The following is an 8695-nucleotide window of genomic DNA, read 5'->3' as shown; positions in this document are numbered from 1 at the left end:
GCCGGTTGAGCTATAGGCGCCGAGCCACTTTTTTGTTTTCTTGAACTCTGCTATCTCCTTTCTCATTATGTCCATATCTTTGGTGACTTGGGCTTTGAATTCATTAATTTCTTGAGACAACTTTAGAACTACTCTTTGGAATTCAATTTCTATCTTCCATTTTATTTATCTTATTTGCAATCCATTTTGTAAATTTGATTTCTGACATTGCTGCCATTTGTCTATGCATGGCATCTTCAGTTGTATCTCCTTTAACATTTCTTGGTGGGGGGAGGTTTGATCTACTCTGGTTATTCATGTTGCCAGAGTTCTTCTGTTGGGTCTGCACCATGTTTATTTTCCACCATTTTGTTATTAGAACTGGTAGGGTGAGATTGAATTGGGGTTCCCAGGTAGTAGAGATAGCCCCTTACCAGATAGCCCCTTACCAAAGCACTAGGCTTTGTAATTGTGGCTTATCTTCTACAACCTTACAAAGGCCTCTTTCAGAGTTTTAGCCAGAGACTCTGAGGACCTACTCGGTGAGATAGAGCAAGCTAGCTCTGTTTTGATATCAGCCCGCCTCTACCCTATCCTAAGAAACCAAAGTATTAGGTTTAAATCTCTACTGTGAAGAGATACAAACAGCTGTGGCACCCAACCCCCACCTTTCACTTCTTTTCTACTATAGAACTTTGAGGGTCAACCTCAAAATGTCCCCAAGTGGACAGCCCCAGACCCGGGCTCCAACCAAATTGTCTCAGGCAGTGTAAACCCTCCCCACTAGAGAGGGATTCAAGGGTTTCCAGCAGCACAGTTGGAGCCAGGGATCCACACTTCCACCCGCCAGACTCAGTCCACACTGTTGTTCACTTCTCTGCTCACAGGCCCAGCTGGAGCCAGGGGCCAACCCCCATGTACTGGTCTCAGTCCACATCCAGCTAGCCTTTGCTTGCTAGACCAGTTGGAGTCAGGGGACCATGCCTCCACCTGCCAGTCTCAGTCTACTGCCTGGCAAGCCTCTGTTTGCAGACTCTGTTAGAGTCAGGGTACTGCACTCTGCCCACAGGTCTTAGTCCTCACCTGGTAAGCCTCTGCTCACCATCCCTGCTGGAGACAGTGGACCACCCCCTGGCCCTCAGGTCTTGGTTCACACCCAGTAAGCCACTGCTCCAGGGTTCTGTTGGAATCAGAGAATCACACCATTGCTCCCAGGTTGCAGTCCATACCTATCAAGCCTCTGCTCAGAGGCCCAGCAAGGGCTGGGGACTGGCCCTGTCTGCTGAACTCAGTCCACACGGGGCAACCACTCTCCCACTGTGGGTGCCTTCGGAGTCGGGGGTTCTGCACCCTGTCCCGCCAGACATAGCCCGAACCGAGGGTTAACACTACCACTGGCAGGGCATGGTCATAACCAGGGGACTGCTCCCCCTCCTGCCAAGTGTCCCTTTCTTCCCACACCATCTTTCTTCCCCATTAGTCACAGATTCTGTCCTGATGGTTGGTGGTCCACACTATGCCCAGTTCTCTCAGGACAAGACCAAACACTGTGTGCTCTGCAGGGGGCAGAACTTCAGACCGCGGTGCAAGGGGGAAAGGGTGGACTGGGAGTTAGGACTTGTGGGACAGAATACCTGTTCAATTTTATGTTTGGTGGGGTGGTGTCTAGGTTCATAATTGGTCTCTGGAGAAAGAGACCTAGGATTGAGCAGCCCTCTCCAGAGGTAAAATGAGGTGTCTTTTGTTCCTTGTGCTTGGGGGAGGGGTCTTCTGTCCTCTAGACGATAGGCGTTGTACCTGTAATTTGTTTTCTTGAATGCTCTTCCTTGGAGTTACAGTTTTCTGAACTTCTTTCTTGGCTCAGCTCCCCATCTTTGGCTTCATAGAGTCCAATTCCATTCAGTTTTTCTTCCTCTGCTCAGGAGCCTTTGCCAAGGGTTGCTACCAGTCAGCCATCTTCCCAGAATTCAAAACTGAAGTTTCTAGACTTAAAACTCCTTCTTATGTGTTTTGTCCTATTTTTTGTGTGTGTGCGCATGGGTACACCTGTGCATCTGTGTCTGTTTGGGGATGGGTAAGTTGTAGAAGTTTAATGGGGACATGCCTGTTGAATAGGTAAAGAATGCTGTTTTCCCTTGGTAGATGCAGGTTTCTACCTACTGGGATGAGATTTTAATTCGTCTGTATTGCTGAAATGTCCTGGTCTTTCTGAAGCTTTGACATGAAAATAGTTTAATTCAGTGGGAAAATAAATTGGTAATTTTAAATTGGAGGAGGGGTAGAGAAACACTTTCTTAAAGCAGTATTGCTTTTTAATTTTTTAAACGTTTATTTTCCAAATTAAAAATGGCCTCAAAATTGAAACAGATTTTGTGATGCCATGTGAATATTTGCTCCTTTTTTTTGTGTGTTGGTGGGGAAAAACGAGCTTTGGGGTATTAGTTTCACTGTGTCTTTCTTACTGAAACGTGATAATGAGTAAAAGATTTTCACTCTGACTGTAGAAAGTGTGGAGTTTTAATAATCATTGACTCTTCTTGGAAGACCTTGATCTTGAATTACTTTGCGTAGAGTTACGAAATGTGTTTGGGATTGAAACTTAGTATAAACTAATGTCCTTGATCTGCCTTTGATTTATTTCTGTTTTGCAAAGGAAAAGATATCTCAAAGATGGAGAGAAATATAAATTGTCTAAAATTGTGCTACTGGAGAGATAATTAGTCTGAGTTATTGATGTCTTATAAATTGTCTTATTTTTAGTATTTTATAAAAGCCACATGATTATTTGTTATATTCTTTAACAGCATTGATTTATAACTTATAGTCAATTTATTGTTGTGTATTAGTAGTTTAATATTGCCATCTATCTTACTGTCACTTCATATAATGATTTTTGAGAAAGCTTTTTATACATGTAAGTAATGTTTAGCACTAGAAAGAAGAATATGAGTGTCAAAATGACATCTGATGTTGCTTTTTAAAAAAACTTTATCCAGATTTCCCAAATGTTAACATTTTACCATATTTGCTTTATTTCCTCCAATATATATGTAGTTTTTAAAATCATTTGAGTGTAAATCAAAGATAGTGCTCTCCTTATACTTGAATCTCTTTGTGTCTTTTCTAAAAACAATGATCTTTGCTTGTATAAACATAGTGTAATAAACAAACCCAGATATTGACACTGATATATTACTATTATCTGATTTGTAGACTGTTTTGGATTTTGCCAATTGTCCCGGTAATGCCCTAATGCCTTTATGGCAAGAGAAAATCTTGGACTATACAATTGGTTCTGTTCCCATGTTTTCTTTACGTCGGGACAGTTCTTATTCTCTGTGTTTTATAATATTGATATTTTTAAGAAGTACAAACTAGTTATTTGTAGAGTTCCTTTAATAGAGTTTGGTATTTCTTCATGATGAGATTCAGCCTTTGCATTTTTTGAGGGGTACAGGAATAATGCTGAAATGATGTGTTCTTAATGCATTATATTAGGACACATAGAGTGGATATTGATTTGAAGATAGGTGTGCTTACCTTTTGACTCAGCAATCCTAAATCTAGGAATTTGCCCTGAAGATACATTTCCAACTGCATGAAAATACCCAAGTATAAGGTTGGATCATTGTTTGTAATTATAACAATTAGAAGCAACCTACTAAAGAGGAGACCTCAATTGTGTATTACACAGCTGTTAAAAAGAATGAGAAAGGGCTTGAAGAACTGATGGAGAATGCTTTCTAGGACATACTGTTCAGTGAAGAAAAGTAAAGCGCAAAAGTTTCTGCTGCATCTTACACAGAAGTATTTACCTTTTGTATAAGAAAGGAGAAATAAGAATAAAGAGAGGGTGCCAAAAAATATATTAAAATTGAAAGGAAAAAATGTATTAAAATTGTAATTTTAAGAAAGAAAAAAGGCTCAGCGCCTGTGGTTCAAGTGGCTAAGGTGCCAGTCACATACACCTAACTAAGGTGGCAGGTTGGAATCCAGCCCGGGCCCGCCAAACAGTGACGGCCACAACCCAAAAATAGCCGGGCGTTGTGGCGGGCGCCTGTGGTCCCAGCTACTAGGGAGGCGGAGGCAGGAGAATCTCTTGAGCCCAGGAGTTGGAGGTTGCTGTGAGCTGTGATGACACAGCACTCTACCCAGGGTGACAGCTTGAGGCTCTGTCTCAAAAAAAGAAAAAAAAATATATAGTAATTTTTGGAGCCAGAAGGGGGTGGCCACCCTGGTGCTCTCCCCTAGGGTTCTGCTGGCTGTGGCACAGCTGAGGCTGTGGCTGCCCGAGCAGCCCTAGGCCTGCTGTCGGGCTGGCTATGGAAGGAGTGCTCTGGCTGCCAGAACGTGAGCTGGGCGGATCTAGAAGGGCCGGGGGATGACTGCGGCGACCCACGGGCCGAACACGTCTTCTCGAGGTTCCCCCTGGCGGTGGGCATCTTCTTCATGAGGCTGCTCTTGGAGTGATTTATTGCCAAACCCTGTGTACTCCACGTTGGCATCTAGGACAGTGGTCCTTATCAGGCCCAACCCAATGCCATTCTTGAAAAGGTGTTCACATCTATTACCAAGTATTCTGATAAGGAAAGACTGGAGGGCCTGTCAAAGCAACTGGACTGGGATATCCAAAAAATCCAGTGCTGGTTTCGCCATGGGAGGAATCAGACAAGCCCCCAATGCTCTCTAAATTCTGTGAAAGCATGTGGAGATTCACTTTTTATTTATGCATATTCTGCTATGGAATTAGATTTCTCTGGTTGTCACCTTGGTTCTGGGACATCTGGCCGTGCTGGCATGGCTATACATTTCAGCCTCTCTCAAGTGGACTTTATTGCTATTGTATCATGGATTGGCCTTCTAGTGATCTCTTATGTTTTCTCAGTTTACAGACATTAAAAGAAAGGACTTCCTGATCATGTTCGTGCATTACTTGGTCACCATTGCACTTATCACCCTCCCCTACATCACCAACATGGTTTGGGTGGGAACTTTGATCATGTGTCTACGTGATGCCTCAAGACTTCTTGCTGGAGGCAGCCAAGCTGGCCAATTATGCCAAGTATCAGTGGCTCTGCGACGTGCTTTTCATGATCTTCAGTGCTGTTTTTATGGTTATCGGTCTAGGAATCTATCCATTCTGGAGTTTGAACACAACCCTTTTTGAGAGTTGGGAGATAATCAGGCCCTATACTTCCTGGTGACTCCTCAGTGGTCTTCTCCTGATCCTACAGGTTCTGCATGTCATCTGGTCCTACATAATTGCACGAATTGCTTTGAAGCCTTGATGTGAGGAAAGGTATCTAAGGATGATCTCAGTGAAGTGGAGAGCAGCTCAGAGGAAGATGATGGGACCACCTGCACACAAAGCCCCTGTGACAGTAGGTCCAGCAATGGTGCTAATTGAGTGAGTGGTCACATGGGTGGCAGCTACTGGGCTGAAGAGTAAGGTGGTTGATATAGGGACTTAAGCACACATGGACTTGTAGGGCCACTGGCCTCTTGCGTCTCCCCACATCTACTCTCCTGTGACTGTGGGACAGCAAGGCACTGAGGAGAATCAAAGAAGCAAATGTTTTCACCTTTTTAAAAAAAAACCCTGCCATTTTTGTATTTAATAGCCTCCAGATGGCTATTTAATTTTTGTATTTAATAGCCTTTCAATAATGTTATTTGCTGCGTGTGTTCTTATGCACGTGCATTTGTGCACATGCATGAGTTTCATTATTTAGGTTGGGGCACAGTTCTGGACTGGGGCCACTCACTAGGCCTTGCCTAGTCACCTTTGAACCCAGCTCAATTCCAGATTTGGCTGCATCTTGAATTATGCTGGGGCCAGACTGTTCCTTACTTTTTTGCCCGTGGCTCTTCAGGCTCTAAACTCTTGGACCATCTGAATGGAGCAGCCAAGTTCAACTTTAGTTTCCTTCATTGTTCCTCTTTCAGCGCTAGAATATTTCAGAAGAGGAAATTGTAAAGAAACAGAATGGTGATGTATGGCCAGGATTGCTGTGGCGCCTAGCTAGATCCTTTTCCTACCAAGGGTAATGACGGGCACAGCTCCTGATAACCCTGCTTTTTACTCAGTGGTATGCAGGGAGTGGGAGAGAGTGAGCTGAGGTCTGGAGGAGGACAACAGCCACTGGGTAAGCGGTTAATGGTTTTATATTTGTTTATTCTTTAAATTAAAAGTGCTTCAACCCTCAAAAAAAAATTGTAATTCTCAATATATACTGGTAACAAAAGATGAATACTAGTCATGTTGAGCCCCTGTTGTAATGGCAGATGTCAAATGTGACATGGGTATTACAAATGTCAAAGTTTTTTCCTTAACAATGTGTATACATTTTTTTGGTACCCTCTATATGTGTATTTGCTCCCTGGGACAAAACAAATCACAAGAAAAATAAAGATTGATGAGATTGATTATCTAGAGAGGCTGGGTAGGAATGAGGTGGGAAGGGATACAGGTTATGGAGGCAGTGACCTTTCCGAGGATACCTTTCTCACTTTTGGAACCATGTTAATGTTTTACGCATTGGGTATATAAACAGCAAACACCAATAAAATCAGGTGATAAAGAAAAAAACCCACGTCCAATTTAAAGTGGAATACAAACAGAAACACATGAACTGAACCTTATATTTCAAATGAATAACAGAACTACACTGAAGGGGTGAAAAAACTAGTTTTAAGACGGCGGTTCTCAACCTGTGGGTTGTGACCCACAGGAACTGTATGAAAGGGCCGCGGCATTAGGAAGTTTGAGAACCACTGCTTTAAGGTAACTTTTGAACCCGGTATTTGGACTATGCTCTTAAGATAAAGACAAAAAGAATTCAAAACAAATATTGAACACTAAATAGTAGGGTTTTTGTTATGTTTTGTTTCTTGTTTTTGTCATAGAGACCAGGGTTTGCAAATTTGAAGCAATTTTCTATGCGAGAATTAAGCAAATATATCGTGGAAAATAGGAGCTAGTTTCTCACTGTTGAAAAGGAAGTTATAAATGTAGAAAGGGCAAATGTTAGGATAATGTGTAATGTTTCATTGGAATTGAAGGTATTGGTATAATCTCATGGTTGTAAAAGTGTACAGGCAGAGAAATAGATGAGGGTACTATGTACACATTTGTACATCTATTTTTCCAGCTCTGTCTGGGAAAGGGGCTAGAAGCAATAGATACCCCTAGTTCCAGATCTAGGCTTCTAAATGCCGTTTTTTTTTTTTTTTTTTTTACTAGAAGGAAACTAAAGAAAAATGGCTGATTCTAGGGTAGGAACAGGAGAAAATACAAGGTGAGTTTGGAGTTTCTCATAGTGTCAGAAAATAAGGAAGTACTCAAAAACCAAAATAATGTGTAAAAGATAATAGGAGCCTATCTGCAAGAACCTCCATTCACTAACTCTGGGACGCATCATTGACATAAATAAGACAACAATTGATTATTGCCCATAAATAAAGTACGGTTCTAAGATAGATAAATAAATGATCAGGGAGAAGTCCTCCTCACCCAATTTACATCACCTGTCGGTTCTTGCATGGGGAGAAATTCTTAATATAGAATCCTGAGCCTCGGCACCAGCCACATACACCTAAGGTGGTGGGTTCGAATCCAGCCTGGGCCCAACAAACAACAATGACGGCTGCAACCAAAAAATAGCCGGGCGTGGTGGCGGGCGCCTGTGGTCCCAGCTACTTGGGAGGCTGATGCAGGAGACTCGCTTGAGCCCAGGAGTTGGAGGTTGCTGTGAGCTGTGATGTCATGGCACTCTACCCAGGGGGACAGCTTGAGGCTCTGTCTCAAAAAAAAAAAAAATAGAATCCTGATACTAATGAATCATTAGTATCTACATACTCATAAAGGATGAAATTAGAAAATCACCTTTTGCCAATTCTAACAATTGACTGTAGTTAGAATCATAAATGGATGTTAAAACTAGTAGGTGGAAATTTGAGAGTAGCTGGATGTTAATGTAGTTATTAGTTATCAAGGGAGATAATAACTTTATAGAGAGAAGCCTGGCTGACAGCATCATGCCCATGTGATCCAGGTTAACATTTTTGATATAGTTTTAGATAATAATTAGCAGAGTTTGTTTTACTCAGCTGTGCTGTTATATAGTAAGGCTAGTCTTTATAATCACCTTAGCTAGGCATTGAATGAAATTAACCCTAAAGCAGTGGTTCTCAGCCTGTGGGTTGTGACCCCTTTTAACTGTATTAAAGGTTCGTGGCATTAGGAAGGTTGAGAACCACCTCTAAAGGAACTGAGTGGAGGCCTTTAAATCCTTATTTTTGTGGCCACAGAGAGAGAAAGGTTGATAAGGTTAGGTTAGGCCAGTACAGGTTTTGGCCAAGAATTCAAATCTTTAGCATAATTTCCTTCCTTTGACACAACTGTGTCTTTTGTTATATAGGAGTATTTCTTTTTTTTTTCTGTATTCTGTGATGGTTTTTGGAAAGTAGAGTCTGTCTTTTTTCTACTGGGATTTATCTTAAAATTATTTAAACGTATTTAATTAGAAAATCAGAATAATAGTGTTTTATTCCCAGTTAGGAAAGGGGAATTCAGTTGTTTGCTGTTTCTACCTAGCTCCTTCATGAATTTATTGCGTTTATTTGAAACATCCAAAAGGGTGTGAGATTATGGTATTTAAAAAAATTTTTTTTTGTCTTTTGCATTTTATTTTGTTATAGTTAATAATATCATTAA

General features: G+C 41.6%; 1 pseudogene; it reads left to right on the top strand.

Moving 5' to 3' along the window:
- The first annotated feature begins 4185 nt into the window (after window positions 1-4185).
- Window positions 4186-5486, top strand: LOC111727329 (annotated as a pseudogene).
- Window positions 5487-8695: the final 3209 nt, after the last annotated feature.

The sequence above is a fragment of the Otolemur garnettii genome, unplaced genomic scaffold (assembly GCF_000181295.1).
Source record: "Otolemur garnettii isolate 467f Iridium unplaced genomic scaffold, OtoGar3 scaffold00001, whole genome shotgun sequence".
Lineage (NCBI taxonomy): Eukaryota > Metazoa > Chordata > Mammalia > Primates > Galagidae > Otolemur > Otolemur garnettii.
The sequence above is the reverse complement of the archived record's forward strand: the minus strand, read 5'-3'. Positions and strand labels throughout refer to the sequence as shown.